The sequence below is a fragment of the Ursus arctos genome, unplaced genomic scaffold (genome assembly GCF_023065955.2).
Source record: "Ursus arctos isolate Adak ecotype North America unplaced genomic scaffold, UrsArc2.0 scaffold_6, whole genome shotgun sequence".
NCBI lineage: Eukaryota > Metazoa > Chordata > Mammalia > Carnivora > Ursidae > Ursus > Ursus arctos.
Window position 1 is genome coordinate 3357514 of NW_026623078.1, and position 20796 is coordinate 3378309.

Here is a 20796-nt window from a genome sequence, read left to right on the forward strand (position 1 = left end):
ATTCAAACCCAAGTCAAGGACAGCTGCCTGGGAGACACAATCTTCACAAAGAAGGGAGTGCTCCAGGGAAGGAACATTTAGGGCAGGGTCATATATTTGTTCTGAGTTGTGCTACGTACAGTTATACATCACGATGAGGAAGAAGGTTCCAGAAAGTGACAGACTTTTTCTTATGTTTTCAGTATGTACAAATCAGTATGACTTTAATCTTATGGGAGCAAGAAAGGTTCTTTTGTGTTCTCACCTTGATGTTGGCAAAGGCATTTTTTGGTTCTCTTTTTCTTTTTGATGCATATGGACAATAAGTGCTGGGGGCAGAAATAGGGCCCATGCTTTGAGGGTTTGCCCAGTCATTTTGAGCTGGGTAAAATGTTAAAGGAGAGCTTTCCTGGGAGGCCAAGATCAGGCCTCACAGATGGTATGACATAAAAATTACTCTTATCATCACTACCAAATGGAGGAACGTGAGATGAAAGCACCTTTCCAATAGTAAAGAGACATCAAAGGACCCCTACAGAAGGTTACCTGCTCCATGGTCAGCACAGGTAACAGAGGCGTTCATGGTCTCTGGACTCCTCCCCTTGTCCTGCCCAAATCTCTGAAACATAGAGATCATTTACAGTCAGAATTTTACACATCTTAGAGATGTCTGGCACCATTCCCTTGGACTACAGAATACAACAGAATAGCTCACTGTCACAACACGAAAGTGCCCCTGGATACACTAAGTTCTTTCTCTGCAACGTTGGCCTTGATGAAATCATAATCGTAACATAGAAACACTACAATGGTTGGGAATAAATAATCACAGGTAAGGGAATATTTAGGAAATCTTTAGAAGCATTGTCTCACTCTATAGAAGAGGCTAACTGCTTTAAATACTATTTCCGACCTTACAGAACACTCTACAGACCAGAGCCTCCATCAGTTAAAAAAGCATAGTTCTCTCAGTCACTTTAATATCAGAAAAATAGTATAGTATCTCTATTCCTAGGGATCTTTAAGTCTCCGACTCAAAGGTCCTCCACTGAGAGAATTATCTTCATGATCATGATGGGCAGAGGTGAAAAGGCAGCCGAATTCATTCCATTTGGCCACACAACAAGAAAATCCTAATACTTCCTAGGTTTCCAGATTGAGAAGACCAGGGGTAGAGCAAAATGGTACCTTGTATGGAAGAACAAGGGATTTGGAGTCAGTTTGGAGATCACACTTAGGTTTCTGACACTAAAATCCTCTGTAATTCATATCATTTCTGAGCCTTTGTCTATCCATATAAAAATGGGACTCATTCTATCTACACCCCAGTTGAGAAGTTTACGAGGGAGAATGCTACTCAGAGCCAGTATGGATTCTCCCAAGAGCAGGTGCTCAGGAGCCATAATTACCATTGGGTCTATATCTTTTCCAGAGAAAAGAACACATGGTGAAACAGTGTTTCGAAAAGATGACTCACAAGATGATTTTCACACTTTCATGAAGGTCAAGAAACTGCTATTTTGTTGTAATTCTCTCAGAAATCATGTTATTAGCCTAGTGGGGACAATAGCAACATCATCACTAGGAGTGGGGAGCTTCTCATCTCCATATGGCTATGTTGACTACCTTAACACAATGCCACCAGAAAGGAAAGCTGGAGGGAGGTGTGTGTGTGCACAGGTCAAGGCTGCCAGGTGTGCCTGGGACATGCAGAACTCTGATAGGAGGCTTAAGTCCTGTCTATGTTAGGATAGTCAGTGCTCTTCAGAGACAAAGGGCCATTGTGTGTGAGCCCTGATGTAGAAAAGGTGGAAAATGTCCATTGCGATTCCCTCTCTGACCCTTAGGATATACAGCAAAGTTACATTGAATTTTTAAACATGGAGGGATTTCCTGGTCTTCTTTTCATGAGGACTCGGGCTCTATTCTTTGGTGGCCTAAGAATAGAATCTAGTTAGTTTCAGGATGTTAAAATGTAGACATGATTCATGGAACAACATATCATCTGTTTGGGTAAATAGTCTATGACCACTGGAAATAATGTATTCTGCACGTATTATGCAATATTACATAGACGTCAATTAGGTCACATTTGTTACCAATGTTTTGTCTGCTTTTTCCATCAGATATTGAGAAAGGCATATTAAAATTTCCAAACAAAATTTCCAAAAAAAGAGGATGCCGATCAAAAATGTTGTGTGAAAATGAAAAGAAAGTGCCATCACTCCATTCAGTGAATCAGGTTTGTGCAGAGAGACGGTAACGTTGATCACTGAAGACACCAGGGTTTTCCAATATGTGTGTTGAACCTTAAGGAAACTGCCATAGACGTAACTCTCAGTACGAAGAGCATGGTAAGGGTCTTCCAACTCCCATCCTCTGTCATGATGATGGAAGCATGTTGCAGAGTGGGAATGAAAGCATAAGGGCCACTAACCAATCTTCAAGGAAGAACATTGTATCAAAGCCATCATTCACCTGACATCTTCGGTCGTGAAGATGAAACTATTGGCACAGGTGTCTAAGAAAACATAGGGAAAGTGCCATATACTGAAGTCCACGAAAGAACACCATAGAGAAAGCATCTTGCATCTCACAGTCTTCTGTCATAAAAACGGAAGTATGTGCAAAACTGTCTGTGAAAACAGACGCATAAATCGCGTTGTTTCACTCTATACAGGAACACTGTATTGACACCATGTCTCAACTCACAACTTCTGTAGTGAAGACAGAAGCCTTGGTAAGAATGTGTGTGAGCTCATAAAGAAGTGCCGTCTACTTAATTCTAAGAACCAAATCTGTGTAGATAGAAAACAATATCAAACCAACCTCCTGACAAATGGATCAACCGGGGTTTCTTTCCTGTGTGTTGAACCTTAACGAAAGTGCCATAAACTTAATAGTAGGTGAGAGCACTGGGTAGATAGCATCTTTCAACCAACAAATTCTGTCATGAAGATGGAAACGTTTGCATCATTGCCCTGAAAGCATAAGGAAAGTGGCAGAGACTTAGCTTCAAGAAACGACCGTACCGAATCCATCCTTCAAGGCACATCTTCTTTTACGAAGTTGGAAGCATTCTCAGAAGTGTTTCTCAGCATAAGGGAATTATCGTACGCTTAACTTTATGAGGGAAATCCGTAGGACACTGTCTGAAACTCAGATCTTTTCTCATGAGGCTGAAAGCATTGGCTCAAGGGTAAAGGAACTTGTAAAGAAATGACGTTTACTCCACTCTGAGCACCAAGGTTCTGTATAGAGAATGAAACTTCAAACATCCTGATGCACGAAGAGAGAAGCTTTTTCAAATATCTGTGTTGAATGGTAAAAGAAGTGCCATACGCTTAGCACTATTAAAGAGCACCATCTGGAGACAACTTTCCAAATCAAGTTCATGAGGGTGGATGTATGTTCCAAAATCTGCATGAAACCTAAGGAACATTCTGTATGCTCAGGTAAGAACACCCTTGGAAAAAATCTTTCAACTCACATCTTCTGTAATGAAGATGGGAGTACTTGCAGAAGTGCAAGTGAAAGCATAAGGAGAGGTCCTATCTAAGTAGTTGTGAGAAACAACTCCGTGTTGACAGAAGGCAACATCGAAGTAACATGGTGACCCATGAATATACACCCGTTGTCCAGCACGTGCCTTGAACCTTAAGGAAAAGGGCACTATATACAAATCTCAGTCAGAACACCGAATGGACACCATCTTCCAAGTCACAGCTTCTGTGAGGATGATCGCAAGTTTTTCAAGTGTCTACGAATGCATAAGGAAGATGTCACCTACTTTACACTAGGAGAGAATACTCTATCTAAAAGCATCTTGCACCTCACATCTTTTCTCATGAAGTGGGAGCATTGTGCAAAACAGTGCCTGCGAGCATCAAGATAATGCACTTCGTTTAAAACTGTAATAATACTACACAGAAAGCATCACTCAACTCACTTCTTTCATGAGGATGAAAGCCGTTCGAAAAGGTTGTGTGAAAACAAAAAGAAAGTGCAATCAGTCAATTAGCTAAAGAGTTTGTGTAGAGAGACGGCAACTTTGATCAGTGAAGACACTAGGGCTTCCCTATATGTGTTTCCTTAAGGTTCACTTAAGGAAACAGCCCCAGATGTAACTCTCAGTAATAGGAGTGCATGGAAACAGTCTTCCAACTCCCGTCGTCTGTCATGATGATGGAAGAATGTTTCAGAGTGGGAATGAAAGCATAGGGAAAGGGCCAATAACGAATATTTAAGACAGAATATTGTATCGAAGCCATCTTTCACCTCACGTATTCGATCATGAAGATGAAAGCATTTCAACAGGCGTCTAAGAAAACATAAGGAAAGTGCCATATACTGAACTCTCTGAAAGAACACCATAGAGAAAGCATCTTGCATCTCACAGTTTTTCTTTTTTTTTCTTTTTTTAATGTTTTATTATGTTTGTCAACATACAGTGCATCCCCAGTTTCCAATGTAAGGCTTGATGATTCATTAGTTGCGTATAACACCTAGTGCACCATGCAATACGTGCCCTCCTTACCACCCATCACCGGTCTATCCCATTCCCCCACCCCCTTCCCCTCTGAGGCCCTCAGTTTGTTTCTCATAGTCCATAGTCTCTCATGTTTCATTCCCTCTTCTGATTACCCCCCCTTTCTTTATTCCTTTCTTCTCCTACCGATCTTCCTAGTTCTTTTGTTCCATAGATGAGAGAAATCATATGATAGTTGTCTTTCTCTGCTTGACTTATTTCACTTAGCATTAGCTCCTCCAGTGCCATCCATGTTGTAGCAAATGTTGAGAACTCGTTCTTTCTGATAGCTGAGTAATATTCCATTGTATGTATGGACCACAACTTCTTAATCCAGTCATCTGTTGAAGGGCATCTCGGCTCCCTCCACGATTTAGCTATTGTGGACATTGCTGCTGTGAACATTGGGGTGCATATGGCCCTTCTCTTCACTACGTCTGTATCTTTGGGGTAAACACCCAGTAGTGCAATGGCTGGATCATAAGGTAGCTCAATTTTTAACTTTTTAAGGGACCTCCACACTGTTTTCCAGAGTGGCTGTACCAACTTGCATTCCCACCAACAATGTAGGAGGGATCCCCTTTCTCCACATCCTCTCCAACAATTGTTTCTTGCCTTGTCTATTTTTGCCATTCTAACTGGCGTAAGGTGGTATCTCAGTGAAGTTTTGATTTGAATTTCCTTGATGGCTAATGATTTTGAACATTTTTTCATGTGTCTGTTAGCCATTTGTATGTCTTCATTGGAAAAGTGTCTGTTCATATCTTCTGCCCATTTTTTGATTTGTTTATTTGTTTCTCGTGTACTGAGTTTGAGAAGTTCTTTGTAGATCTTGGATACCAGTCCTTTATCTGTAGTGTCATTTGCAAATATCTTCTCCCATTCCGTGGGCTGCCTCTTTGATTTTCTGACTGTTTCCTTGACTGTGCCAAACTTTTAATCTTGATGAAGTCCCATAAATTCATTGTATCTTTTGTTTCTCTTGCCTTTGGGGATGTATCATGAAAAAGGTTGTTTTGGCCGATGTCGTGGAGGTTGCTGCCTATGTTCTCCTCTAGAATTTTGATGGATTCCCATCGAGGTCTTTCATCCATTTGGAGTTTATTTTTGTGTATGGTGTGAGAGAGTGGTCAAGTTTCATTCTTTTGCATGTAGCTGTCCAATTTTCCCAGCACCATTTATTGAAGAGACTTTTTTCCCACCGGATGTTTTTTCCTCCTTGCTCAAATATTAGCTGCACAAAGAGCCGAGGGTCCATTTCTCTGTTCTCTATTCTGTTCCATTGGTCTATGTGTCTGCTTTTGTGCCAGTACCATGCTGTCTTTGTGATCACAGCTTTGTAGTACAGCTCGAAATCTGGCATTGTGATGCCCCCAGCTTTATTTTTCCTTTTCAACAGTTCCTTGGAGATTCATGGCTTTTTCTGTTTCCATGCAAATTTAAGGACTATTTGTTCCAGTTCTTTGAAAAATGTCCTCAGTATTTTGATCGGGATAGCATTGACAGTGTAGATGGCTCTGGGTAGCATGGACATTTTAACTATGTTAATTCTTCTGATCCTTGAGCATGGAATACCTTTCCATCTTTTTATGTCTTCCTTAATGTCTTTCAAGAGTGATTTATAGTTTCTAGAATATAGGTCCTTTACGTCTCTGGTTAATTCTAAGGTAACGTACGGTTTTTGGTGCTATTGTAAATGGGATGGATTCCCTAATTTCTCTTTCTTCAGTCTCGTTATTCGTGTACAGAAATGCAACTGATTTCTGAGCATTAATTTTGTATCCCACCACATTACTGAATTGCTCTATAACTTCTAATAGTTTGGGAGTGGCTTCTTTTGGGTTTTCCATATAGAGTATCATGTCATCTGCAAAGAGAGACATTTTGACTTCTTCTTTGCCGATTTGAATACCTTTGATCCCTTTTTGTCGTCTGATTGCTGTTGCAAGGACTTCCAGTACGATGTTGAATAATAGTGGCGAGAGTGGGCATCCTTGTCGAGTTCCTGATCTTAAGGGAAAGGCTTGCAGCTTTTCCCCATTGAGAATAATATTTGCAGTAGGCTTTTCATAGATGGCTTTTATGAGATTGAGAAATGTACCCTCTATTCCTACATTCTGAAGGGTTTTAATCAGGAAAGGATGCTGTATTTTGTCAAATGCTTTTTCGGCATCGATTGAGAGGATCATATGGTTCCTGAGTCTTTTCTTGTTGATATGATATATCACGCTGATGGATTTGCGAATATTGAACCACGCTTGCATCCCAGGTATGAATCCCACTTGATCGTGATGGGTAATTCTTTTAATGTACTGTTGGATTTTATTAGCAAGTATCTTGTTGAGGATTTTGGCGTCCATATTCATTAGGGAAATCGGTCTGTAATTCTCCTTTTTGAGGGGGTCTTTGCCTGGTTTGGGGATCAAGGTAATATTGGCCTCATAGAATGAGTTTGGTAGCTTTCCTTCTGTTTCTATTTTTTGAAATAGCTTTAGGAGAGTAGGTATTATTTCTTCTTTGAATGTTTGGTAGAATTCCCCAGGAAAACCGTCCGGGCCTGGAGTTTTGTTATTTGGAAGGTTGTTTATCACTGACTCAATTTCTTCATCATTAATTGGCCTGTTTAAGAAATCAATTTCTTCCTCTTTCAATCTTGGTAGTTTATAGGTTTCCAGGAAGGATTCCATCTCTTCCGGATTGCTTAGTTTATTGGCATATAGCTGTTGATAAAAATTTCTAATAATCCTTCCAATTTCAATGGTGTTCATCGTGACCTCTCCTTTTTCATTCATAATATTAATATTCAGGTCCTTTCTCTTTTCTTTTGGATGAGCGTTGCCAGTGGTCTGTCAATTTTATTGATTCTCTCAAAGAACCAGCTTCTAGTCCTGTTGATCTGCTCTACTGTACTTCTGGTTTCTGCTTGATTGATTTCAGCTCTAATTTTGGTCAACTGCTTCCTCGTGCGTGGATTAGGCCTGTCCCTCTGTTGCTGTTTCAGCTTCTTGAGGTGAGAATATAAAAACTGCATTTTAGATTTTTCTATTCTTTTGAGTGAGGCTTGGATGGCTATGTATTTCCCCCTTAGGACTGCCTTTGCAGTATCCCATAGGTTTTTGAACTGTTGTATTTTCATTCCCATTGGTCTCCATAAATTGTTTAATTTGATTTTTGATTTCCTGGTTTATCGAGTCATTCCGGAGCAGGATGGTTCTTAGTCTCCAGGTGTCTGAGTTTCTTCCAAATTTTTCCTTGTGGTTGAGTTTCGATTTCAGAGCGTTGTGGTCTGAGAATATGCACAGGATAATTTCAATCTTTTGGTATCGGTTGAGACCTGTTTTGTGTCCCAGAACATGGTCTATTCTTGAGAATGTTCCACGGGCATTAGAATAGAATGAGTATTCTTTGGTTCTGGGGTGTAGTGTTCTATATATATCTATGAGGTCCAACTCGTCGAGTATGGCATTCAAAGCCTTTGATTCTTTGCTTAGTTTTTGCCGGGGTGTTCTGTCTATTTCTGAGAGTGGAGTGTTGAGTTCCCCTACTATTAATGTATTTTTATTTATATGTCTCTTTATTCTGGTTAAGAGTTGGCTTGTGTATCTTGGTGCTCCCCTGTTGGGGGCATATATATTTATAATTGTCATATCCACTTGTTGAATACTTCCTTTAAGAATAATATAGTGCCCTTCTGCATCTCTAACAATAGTCTGTAGTTTAAAGTCCAGTTTATCTGATATGAGAATTGCTACCCCAGCTTGCTTTTGAAGTCCATTTGCGTGAAAGATGGTACTCCATCCCCTTACTCTCAGTCTGAATGCATCTTTGGGTTCGAAATGAGTCTCTTGTAGACAGCAAATGGATGGGTCATTTCTTTTTATCCAATCTGCAACCCTTCTTTTTCTTTTGTTTTAAGATTTCATTTATTAATTTGACAGCAAAACAGCCAGTGAGAGAGGGAACACAAGCAGGGGGAGTAGGAGAGGAAGAAGCAGGCTCACAGCGGAGGAGCCTGATGTGGGGCTTGATCCCACAATGCCGGGATCACGCCCTGGCTGAAGGCAGACGCTTAACTGCTGTTCCACCCAGGCGCCCTGCATCTCACTGTCTTCTGGCATGAAAAAGGAAGCATGTGAAAAAGTGTGTACAAAAAGAGATGCATAAAGCGCGTTGCCTCACTCTATAGAAGAACACTGTATAGACATCATGTCTCAACTCACAACTTCTGTTGTGAAGATGGAAGCCTTGGCAAGAGTGTGTGCAAGCACGTAGAGAAAGGGCTGTCTACTTAATTCTGAGAACCAAATCTGTCTAGATAGAAAACGATATCGAACCCACCTCCTGACAAATGGATCAACCAGGGTTTTCTTCCCTATGTGTTGAAACTTAAGGAAAGTGCCATAAACTTAGTAGGTGAGAGCACTGGGTAGATAGCATGTTACAAACCATGACTTCTGTCATGAAGACGAAAATGTTTGCAACGTAGTGGTGAAAACATAAGGAAAGTGGCAGAGACATGGCTCCAAAAAAGGACAGTACCTAATCCATCTTTAAAGGCACGTGTTCTTTCATGAAGCTGGAAGCATATACAAGAGAGTGTTTCTCAGCTTAAGGGAATTATCGTATGCTTAACTTTACAAGAGAACTCCATAGAATACCCTCTGAAACATCTTTTCACATGACCCTGGAAGCATTGGCTAAAGGGTGAGGGAATGTGTAAAGAAATGCCATTTACTCGACTCTGAGCACCAATGTTCTATATAGAGGAAGAGATTTCAAACATCCTGATGTATGAAGAGAGATTTTCAAATCTCTCTGTTGAACCGTAAGAGAAGTGCCATATGCTTAACACTAAGAAAGAGCACCATCTAGAGACAACCTTCCAAATCACAACTACCTTCATGAAGATGGATGTATGTTCCAAAACTGTATGAAAACCTAAGGAACATGCTGTATGCTCAGGTAAGAACACCCTTGGAAAAGATCTCCCAACTCACATCTTCTGTAATGAAGATGGAAGTACATGCAGAAGTGTGAGTGAAAGCATAAGGAGAGGTCCTAAGTAGTTGTGAGTACCAGGTCAGTGTTGATAGGCAACATCGAAGTAACATGGTGACCCAGGAATATATATGCGTTGTCCAATACGTGCGTTGAACCTTAAGGAAAGAACAATATACCCAAATCTCAGTCAGAACACCAAATGGACACCCTCATCCAAGTCACATCTTCTGTCAGGAAGATGTCAAGATTTTCGAAAGTGTCTACAAATGCATAGGGAAAGGGACACCTACTTTACTCAAGGAGAGAACACTCTATATAAAAGCGTCTTGCACCTCACATCTGGTGTCATGAATTGGGAGCATTGTACAAAACTGTGCCTGCAAGCATCAAGATAATGCCTTTTGTTGAACCATGTAAGAACACTACAAGGAAAGCATCTCTCAACTCACATCAGTCATGAGGAGGAAAGCCCTTCAAAAGTTGTGTGAAAACGAAAGGAAAGTGCCATCAGTCAATTCAGCGAACCATGTTTTTGTAGAGACAAGGCAACATTGATCAGTGAAAACAGCAGGGTTTACCAATACGTGTGTTGAACCTTAAGGAAACAGCCATAGACGTAATCTCAGGAAAAAGAGGGTATGGAAAGGGTTTTCCAAGTCCCATAATCTGTCATGATGATGGAAGCATGTGTCTGATTGGGAATAAAAGCATAAGGAAAGGGAGGTGAACCAACTTTAGGAAAGAACATTGTACCGAAGCCATCTTTGAAGTCACGTCTTCAGTCTTGATGAAACCGTTTGTACAAGTGCCTAAGAAAACATAAGGAAAGTGCCATGTACTGAATCTACGAAGGAACACCGTAGAGAAACCATCTGGCATCTCACAGTCCTCTGTCATGAAAACGGAAGCTTGTGCAAATGTGTGTAAGAAAGAGACACATAAAGCTCCTGGAGCATGCAGGGGCGGCTGGCGGTGTTAGAAACACAGACAGAGAGACACTGGCCCTGTAGGTGAGAGCTGGGAAGCCAGGTGTGGGGCTCACATCCTGGACAGTGCAGAGTTGAGCAGCACCAACAGAAACAGAGTTAAAGTGGCCAGAACATCAGTGGAGAATGGTCCGCAATCCATCTGTTCTGAGACAGAGGCTGAGATTCGGCCACTGCTGCTCTGACTCTCAGAAGAAGCACAGCAAACCACCAGGGAAAGCCACCAGAGAAAAGAAGCCTGGAAAGACCGGCTCACAGTGTACCCACCCCCATCCCCCTTCGCAGGGTACACAGAGACTCTACCCAAACAGGGTTGCCCAAGTATCGGCACGGCAGGCCCCTACCTCAGAAGGCAGGCTGAAAAATCAAGAAGCCCCCATACCTAAGATCCCTATAAAACAAGGGCGCACGGCCTGGGTCGTGGTCAATAATTTGGGCTCTGGACAACACCACAACCTCTCCTCATCTGAATGATGAGGAGAAGTTCCCCCCCCCCAGCAAAGAAAAGACAATGAGTTTGTGGCCTCTGCCACAGAACTTATGGATATGGATATAACCAAATTATCAGAAATGGAATTCAGAGTAACAATGGTCAAGATGATTTGTAGACTTGAAAAAAATATTGACAAAATTGTTAATGAGAACATAGAATCTCTAAGGGCAGAAATGTGAGCGAATCTGGCAGAAATTAAAAATTCTAGGAGCCAAATGCAGTCAAAACTAGAGGCTCTGTTGGCCAGGGTGAATGAGGCAGAAGGACGTATCAGCGAATTGGAAGATGGGTTAGTAGAGGAAAAAGCTAAAAGAGAATCTGGACTCAAAAAAATCCACACACAGAAATGTAGGTTACGGGAAATGACTGACTCAATAAAACGTTCCAGTGTCAGAATCATCGGCATTCCTGAGGACGTAGAGAAAAACCGAGGTCTAGAGGAGATATTTGAACAAATTGTAGCTGAAAACTTCCCTAATCTAGCAAGGGAAACAAACATTCGTGTCCAAGAGGCAGAGAGGACCCCTTCCAAGCTCAACCACGACAAACCCATGCCACGTCACGTCATAGTGCATTTCGCAAATATTAGATCCAAGGATACAGTATTGAAAGCGGCCAGGGCAAAGAAATTTCTCACGTACCAAGGCAAAGATATCAGAATTACGTCTGACCTCTCTACACAGACCTGGAATGAGATAAAGGGTTGGGGGGCATTTTTAAATCTCTTTCAGAGAAAAACATGCAGCCAAGGATTCTTTATCCAGCAAGGCTGTCATTCAGAATTGATGGAGAAATAAAGACCTTCCAGAATCGTGGTCATTGACCAATTTTTTTAACCACAAAATCAGCCCTACAGGAGATATTAAGGGGGGGGGGTTCTATAAAAGTAAAAAGGCCCCAAGAGTGATATAGAACATAAAGTCACAATCTATGGAAACAAAGACTTTACTGGCAATATGGCATCATTAAAATCACATCTCTCAATAATCCGTCTCAATGTAAATGGCCTAAATGCTCCCATAAAACACCACAGGGTTGCTGATTGGATAAAAAGACATGAGCCATCCATTTGCTGTCTACAAACACTCATTTTGAACCTAAAGATACATTCAGACTAAAAGGATGGAATACCATCTTTCACGCCAATGGACCTGAAAAGAAAGCTGGGGTAGCAATTCTCATGTCAGACAGATTGGATTTGAAACTAAAGACTATAGTTAGAGACACATAAGGGCACTATATTATTCTTAAAGGATGTATCCAACAAGTGGATATGACAATTATAAATATATATGCCCCCAAACAGGGGAGCAGCAAGATACACAAGCCAACTCTTAACCGGAATAAAGAGATATATAGATAAAAATACATTAATAGTAGGAACCTCAACACTCCACTATCAGCAACAGACAGAGCACCAGAGCAGAAAACCAACATAGAAACAAGAGCTTTGAATGCCATGCTAGATGAGATAGACCTCATAGATATATATAGAACACTGTACCCCAGAACCAAAGAATACTCATTCTATTCTAATGCCCATGGAACATTCTCAAGATTAGACCATGTTCTGGGACACAAATCAGGTCTCAACTGATACCAAAAGATTGAAATTATCCCGTGCATATTCTCAGAGCACAACACTCTGAAATTGGAACTCAAAAACAAGGAAGATTTTGGAAAAAAACTCAAACACTTGGAAACTAAGAACCATCCTGCTCAGGAATGACCCAATGAACCAGGAAATCAAAAATATATTTAAACAATTTATGGAGACCAACGGGAATGAAAACACAATGGTCCAAAACCTATGGGATACTGCAAAGGCAGTCCTAATGGGGAAATACATAGCCATCCAAGCCAGTGAATAGATTGAGCCAGTGATAAACAACCTTCCAAATAACAAAACTCCAGGCCCGGACGGTTTTCCTGGGGAATTCTACCAATCATTCAAAGAAGAAATAATACCTATTCTCCTAAAGCTATTTCCAAAAATAGAAACAGAAGGAAAGCTACCAAACTCATTCTATGAGGCCAATATTACCTTGATCCGCAAAACAGGCAAAGACCCCCTCAAAAAGAAGAATTACAGACCAATTTCCCTAATGAATATAGATGCCAAAATCCTCAACCAGATTCTGGCTAATAGAATCCAACAGTACATTAAAACGATTATCCATCATGAACAAGTGGGATTCATCCCTGGGATGAAAGCGTGGTTCAATATTCGCAAATCGATCAGCGTGATACATCATATCAACAAGAAAAGACTCAGGAACCATATGATCCCCTCAACTGATCCAGAAAAAACATTTGACAAAATACAGCATCCTTTCCTGATTAAAACCCTTCAGAGTGTAGGAATAGAGGGTTCATTTCTCAATCTCATAAAAGCCATCTATGGAAAGGCTACAGAAAATATTCTCAATGGGGGAAAAGCTGGAAGCCTTTCCCTTAAGATCAGGAACTCAACAAGGATGCCCACTCTCGCCACTATTATTCAACATAGTACTAGAAGTCCTTGCAACAGCAGACAACAAAAAGGGATAAAAGGTATCCAAATCAGCAAAGAAGTCAAAATGTCTCTCTTCACAGATGACATGATACTCTATATGGAAAACCCAATAGAATACACGCGCAAAATATGAGAAGTTATAGAGCAATTCAGTAATGGGGTGGGATAGAAAATCAATGCTCAGAAATCAGTTGCATTTCTATACACGAATAATGAGACTGAAGAAAGAGAAATTAGGGAATCCAGCCCATTTACAATAGCACCAAAAACCATATGTTACCTAGGAATTAACCAGAGACGTAAAGGACCTATATTCTAGAAACTATAAATCACTTTTGAAAGACATAGAGGAAGACACAAAGAGATGGAAAAATACTCCATGCTCATGGATCGGAAGAATTAACATAGTTAAAATGTCCATGCTACCCAGAGCAATCTACACTTTCAATGCTATCCCGATCAAAATACCGATGACATTTTACAAAGAACTCGAAAACACAGCCCTTAAATTTGTATGGAACCAGAAAAGGCCCCGAATCGCCAAGGAATTGTTGAAAAGGAAAAACAAAGCTGGAGGCATCACAATGCCAGATTTCAAGCTGCACTACAAAGCTGTGATCACAAAGACAGCATGGTACTGGCACAAAAGCAGACACATAGACCAATGGAACAGAATAGAGAACCCAGAAATGGGCCCTCGACTCTGGGCAACTGATTTTTGACAAAGCAGGAAACAACATCCAGTGGAAAAAAGACAGTCTCTTCAATACATGGTGCTGGGGAAATTGGACAGCTACATGCAAAAGAATGAAATGTGACCACTCCCTAACACCATACACAAAGATAAACTCTAAATGGATGAAAGACCTCAATGTGAGACAGAAATCCATCAAAATCCGAGAGAAGAGCATAGGCAGCAACCTCTATGACATCAGCCACAGCAACCTTTTTTATGACACATCTCCAAAGGCAAGAGAGACAAAAGATAAAATGAACTTGTGGGATTTCATCAATATAAAAACTGTTGCACAGCCAAGGAAACAGAAAACCAAAGAGGCAGCCCACGGAATGGGAGAATACATTTGCAAATGATACTACAGAGAAAAGACAGGTATCCAAGATCTACAAAGAAGTTCTCAAACTCAATATGTGAGAAACAAATAAACATCATAAAATGGGCAGAAGATATGAACTGACACTTTTCCAGTGAAGACATAGAAATGGCTAACAGACACTTTAAAAAATGTTCAAAATCATTAGCCATCAGGGAAATTCATATCAAAATCACACGGAGATACCAACTTAAGCCAGTTAGAATGGCAAAAATTGACAAGGCAAGAAACAATTGTTAGAGAGGATGTGGAGAAAGGGGATCCCTCCTACATTGTTGGTGGGAATGCAAGTTGGTATTCTTTGGAAAAAGATTGGAGGTCCCTTAAAAGATTAAAAATAGAGCTACCCTGGGGCGCCTGGGTGGCGCAGTCGTTAAAGCGTCTGCCTTCGGCTCAGGGCGTGATCCTGGCGATCCGGGATCGAGTCCCACATCAGGCTCTTCTGCTGTGGGCCTGCTTCTTCCTCTCCCACTCCCCCTGCTGTGTTCCCTCTCTCGCTGGCTGTCTCTCTGTCACATAAATAAATAAAATCTTTAAAAAAAAAAAAAATAGAGCTACCCTGTGTCCAGCCATTGCACTACTGGGTATTTAAACCAAAGATACAGACGTAGTGAGGAGAAGGGCCATATGCACCCCAATGTTCATAGCAGGGCTGTTCACAATAGCTATATTGTGGAAGGAGCCAACATGCCCTTCAACAGATGACTAGATTAAGAAGTTGTGGTCCAGGCAGGAGGGGTTAAGATGGCGGAGGAGTAGGGGACCCCTTTTTCAGCCGGTCCCCTGAGTCGAGCTGGATAGGTAACAGACCAGCCCAAATAACCACAGAATCAGCCTGAGACGCAGGAAGATACATCTGGATCTCTACAAATGAACATCTCCAGCGCTGAGTATTGAGGTACCAAGAGGGGAGCTGTAAACCGTGCACAGATATCGGAAGATAAATGGAAGGGGGAGGGAGCCGCCGCGTTTGGGCGCCGAAAAGCGGAAGCCACCTGCACGGGGGAGCGGGCGGACTCATGGAGGGCACCCGCGAGAGAGTGGACTGAGACCGGTGAACCGTGAACGCGCTCCACCAGGCATCTCCCGGAACACCGGAATCCCGGTGTGCTCACGGGATCCAGACTGAGACCGGGAGCTCCCGAAGCGCGCGCGGGGCGGCTGGCGGCTGGCGGGCCACCTGCACGGGGGAGCGGGCGGACTCGCGGTCGGCACCCGCGAAACAGCAGACTGAGACCCTGAACCGGGTGCGCGCGCCACCAGGCTTCTCACGAAACTCCGGAATCCTGGTGTGCTCACCGGGCATAGACTGAGACCAGGAGACCCGGGAGCGCCAGGGGCGGCCGGTGGCTGGCGGCATTAGAAACACAAAGGACAGAGATGCGCCGGCCCTGGAAGTGAGGGCAGGGACGCCGGGTTGGTGCGCACATCCCGGGACGCTGCAGGGTTGAGCAGCACCAACAGTAACAGAGTTAAAGTGGCCAGAACATCAGTGGAGAACGGGACGCAATCCCTCTGTTCTGTGACAATGCAGCCTCTGCTGCTCTGACTCTCAGAAGAGGCATAGCTGACCGCCAGGGAAAGCCGCCAGAGAACAAAAGCCTGGAAATACCAGCTCAGAGAGTGCCCATCCCCATCCCCATCCCCCCTCGCGGGGGACACGGAGACTCTAACCAAACAGGGTTGCCTGAGTATGGGCGTGGCAGGTCCCTCCCCCAGAACACAGAAGGCAGGCTGAAAAATCAAGAAGCCCACAACCCCAGGCGCCTGGGTGGCGCAGTCATTGAGCGCCTGTCTCCGGCTTAGGGCGTGATCCCAGCGTTCCGGAAAGGAGTCCCTCATCGGGCTCTTCTGCTGGGAGCCTGCTTCTTCCTCTCTCACTCCCCTGCTTCTGTTCCGTTCTTGCTGACTGTCTGTCTCCCTCTCTCAGATAAGTAAATAAATAAAATCTTTAAAGAAGAAGCCCACATCTCTAAGATCCCTATAAAACAAGGGGCACGGCCTGGGACCCAGTCAATAATTTGGGCTCTGGAAAACCCCGCAACCTCTCCTCATCAGAATGACAAGAAGGAGAAGCCCCCCCCAACAAAGAAAAGACAGTGAGTCTCTGGCCTCTGCCACAGAAGTAACGGATATGGATGTAACCAAATTATCAGAAATGGAATTCAGAGTAACAATGGTCAAGATGAGTAGACTTGATAAAAGTATTAAGGAAAATGTTACTGAGAATATAGAATCCCTAAGGGCATAAATGAGAGCGAATTTGACAGAAATTAAAAATTCTATGAGCCAAATGCAGGCAAAACTAGAGGCTCTGACTGCCAGGGTCACCAAAGCAGAGGAAAGGGTTAGTGAATTGGAGGATGGGTTAATAGAGGAAAAAATGAAAATAGAAGATGGTCTTAAAAAAATCCACGCCCACGAATGTTGGCTACGGGAGATTACTGACTCAACGAAACGATCCAATGTTAGAATCCTCGGCATCCCCGAGGGGGTGGAGAAAAACAGAGGTCTAGAAGAGATATTTGAACAAATTGTAGCTGAAAACTTCCCTAATCTAGCAAGGGAAACAAACATTCGTGTCCAAGAGGCAGAGAGGACCCCTCCCAAGCTCAACCACGACAAACCTACGCCACGTCACGTCATAGTGCATTTCGCAAATATTAGATCCAAGGATACAGTATTGAAAGCGGCCAGGGCAAAGAAATTTCTCACGTACCAAGGCAAAGGCATCAGAATTACGTCAGACCTGTCTACACAGACCTGGAATGAGAGAAAGGGTTGGGGGAGCATTTTTAAATCTCTTTCAGAGAAAAACATGCAGCCAAGGATCCTTTATCCAGCAAGGCTGTCATTCAGAATTGATGGAGAAATAAAGACATTTCAGAATCGACAGTCACTAACCAATTTCGTAACCACGAAACCAGCCCTACAGGAGATATTACGGGGGGTTCTATAAAAGTAAAAAGGCCCCAAGAGTGATACAAAACAGAAAGTCACAGCCAATACAAACAAAGACTTTACTGACAACATGGCAGCATTAAAAGCATATCTCTCAGTACTCAGTCTTAATATTAATGGTTTAAATTCTTCCTTAAAGTGCCACAGGGTTGCAGTTTGGCTAAAAAGAAATGACCCATCCATTTGCTGTCTACAAGAGACTCATTTCGAACCCAAAGATGCATTCAGACTGAGAGTAAGGGGATGGAGTACCATCTTTCTCGCAAATGGACCTCAAAAGAAAGCTCGGGTAGCAATTCTCATATCAGATAAACTGGATTTTAAACTATAGACTATAGTTAGAGACGCAGAAGGGCACTATATTATTCTTAAAGGAAGTATTCAACAAGTGGATATGACAATTATAAATATATATGCCCCCAACAGGGGAGCACCAAGATACACAAGCCAACTCTTAACCAGAATAAAGAGACATATAAATAAAATACATTAATAGTAGGGGACCTCAACACTCCACTCTCAGAAATAGACAGAACACCCTGGGAAAAACTAAGCAAAGAATCAAAGGCTTTGAATGCCATACTCGACGAGTTGGACCTCTTAGATATATAGAGAACACTTCACCCCAGAACCAAAGAATACTCATTCTATTCTAATGCCCATGGAACATTCTCAAGAATAGACCATGTTCTGGGACACAAGACAGGTCTCAGCCGATACCAAAAGATTGAAATTATCCCGTGCATATTCTCAGACCACAACCCTCTGAAATTGGAACTCAACCACAAGGAAAAATTTGGAAGAAACTCAAACACTTGGAGACTAAGAACCATTCTGCTCAGGAATGACTCGATAAACCAGGAAATCAAAAATCAAATTAAACAATTTATGGAGACCAATGAGAATGAAAATACAACAGTCCAAAACCTATGGGATACTACAAAGGCAGTCCTAAGGGGGAAATACATAGCCATCCAAGCCTCACTCAAAAGAATAGAAAAATCTAAAATGCAGTTTTTATATTCTCACCTCAAGAAGCTGGAACAGCAACAGAGGGACAGGCCTAATCCATGCACGAGGAAGCAGTTGACCAAAATTAGAGCTGAAATCAATCAAGCAGAAACCAGAAGTACAGTAGAGCAGATCAACAGGACTAAAAGCTCTGAGAGAATCAATAAAATTGACAGACCACTGGCAAGACTTATCCAAAAGAAAAGAGAAAGGACCCAGATTATTAAAATTATGAATGAAAAAGGAGAGGTCACGATGAACACCATTGAAATTGGAAGGATTATTAGAAATTTTTATCAACAGCTATATGCCAATAAACTAAGCAATCCGGAAGAGATGGAATCCTTCCTGGAAACCTATAAACTACCAAGATTGAAACAGGAAGAAACTGATTTCTTAAACAGGCCAATTAATGATGAAGAAATTGAGTCAGTGATAAACAACCTTCCAAATAAGAAAACTCCAGGCCCGGACGGTTTTCCTGGGGAATTCTACCAACATTCAAAGAAGAAATAATACCTACTCTCCTAAAGCTATTTCAAAAAATAGAAACAGAAGGAAAGCTACCAAACTCATTCTATGAGGCCAATATTACCTTGATCCCCAAACCAGGAAAGACCCCCTCAAAAAGGAGAATTACAGACCGATTTCCCTAATGAATATGGACGCCAAAATCCTCAACAAGATACTTGCTAATAGAATCCAACAGTTCATTAAAAGGATTATCCACCATAATCAAGTGGGATTCATACCTGGGATGCAAGCGTGGTTCAATATTCGCAAATCAATCAGCGTGATTGATCGATATGGTGTATCAGCGTGATACATCATATCAACAAGAAAAGACTCAGGAACCATATGATCCTCTCAATCGATGCCGAAAAAGCATTTGACAAAATACAGCATCCTTTCCTGATTAAAACCCTTCAGAGTGTAGGAATAGAAGGTACATTTCTCAATCTCATAAAAGCCATCTATGAAAAGCCTACTGCAAATATTATTCTCAATGGGGAAAAGCTGGAAGCCTTTCCCTTAAGATCAGGAACACAACAAGGATGCCCACTCTCGCCACTATTATTCAACATAGTACTAGAAGTCCTTGCAACAGCAATCAGACGACAAAAAGGGATCAAAGGTAATTAAATCGGCAAAGAAGAAGTCAAAATGTCTCTCTTCGCAGATGACATGATACTCTATATGGAAAACCCAAAAGAAGCCACTCCCAAACTATTAGAAGTTATAGAGAATTCAGTAACGTGGCAGGATAAAAAATCAATGCTCAGAAATCAGTTGCATTTCTGTACACGAATAACGAGAACGAAGAAAGAGAAATTAGGGAATCCATCCCATTTACAATAGCACCAAAAACCATACGTTACCTTGGAATTAACTTAACCAGAGACGTAAAGGTCCTTTATTGTAGAAACTATAAATCATTCTTAAAAGACATTGAGGAAGACATAAAAAGATGGAAAGATATTCCATGCTCATGGATCGGAAGAATTAACATAGTTAAAATGTCCATGCTACCCAGAGCCATCTACACTTTCAATGCTATCCCGATCAAAATACTGAGGACATTTTTCAAAGAACTGGAACAAATAGTCCTTAAATTTGTATGGAACCAGAAAGGACCCCGAATCTCCAAGGAACTGATGAAAAGGAAAAACAAAGCTGGGGGCATCACAATGCCGGATTCGAGCTGTACTACAAAGCTGTGATCACAAAGACAGCATGGTACTGGCACAAAAACAGACACATAGACCAATGGAACAGAATAGAGAGCCCAGAAATGGACCCTCGGCTCTTTGGGCAACTAATATTTGATAAAGCAGGAAAAAACATCCGGTGGGAAAAAGACAGTCTCTTCAATAAATGGTGGTGGGAAAATTGGACAGCTACATGCAAAAGAAGGAAACTTGACCACTCTCTCACACCATACACAAAAATAAACTCCAAATGGATGAAAGACCTCGATGTGAGACAGGAATCCATCAAAATCCTAGAGGAGAACATAGGCAGCAACCTCTACGACATCGGCCAAAGCAACCTTTTTCATGATACATCCCCAAAGGCAAGAGAAACAAAAGATACAATGAATTTATGGGACTTCATCAAGATTAAAAGTTTCTGCACAGCCAAGGAAACAAAAACTAAGAGGCAGCCCACGGAATGGGAGAATATATTTGCAAATGACACTACAGATAAAG

At 41.9% G+C, this 20796-nt stretch overlaps 1 long non-coding RNA gene across 1 annotated transcript in view; it reads right to left on the reverse strand.

Moving 5' to 3' along the window:
• Positions 1-551: 551 nt before the first annotated feature.
• Positions 552-20796, reverse strand: part of LOC130542917 (uncharacterized) — a 35998-nt gene continuing 15753 nt past the window's right edge. The window contains exon 4 of the long non-coding RNA XR_008957825.1: positions 552-598. This is a non-coding gene — a long non-coding RNA (uncharacterized LOC130542917). The remainder of the gene's footprint in view (positions 599-20796) is intronic.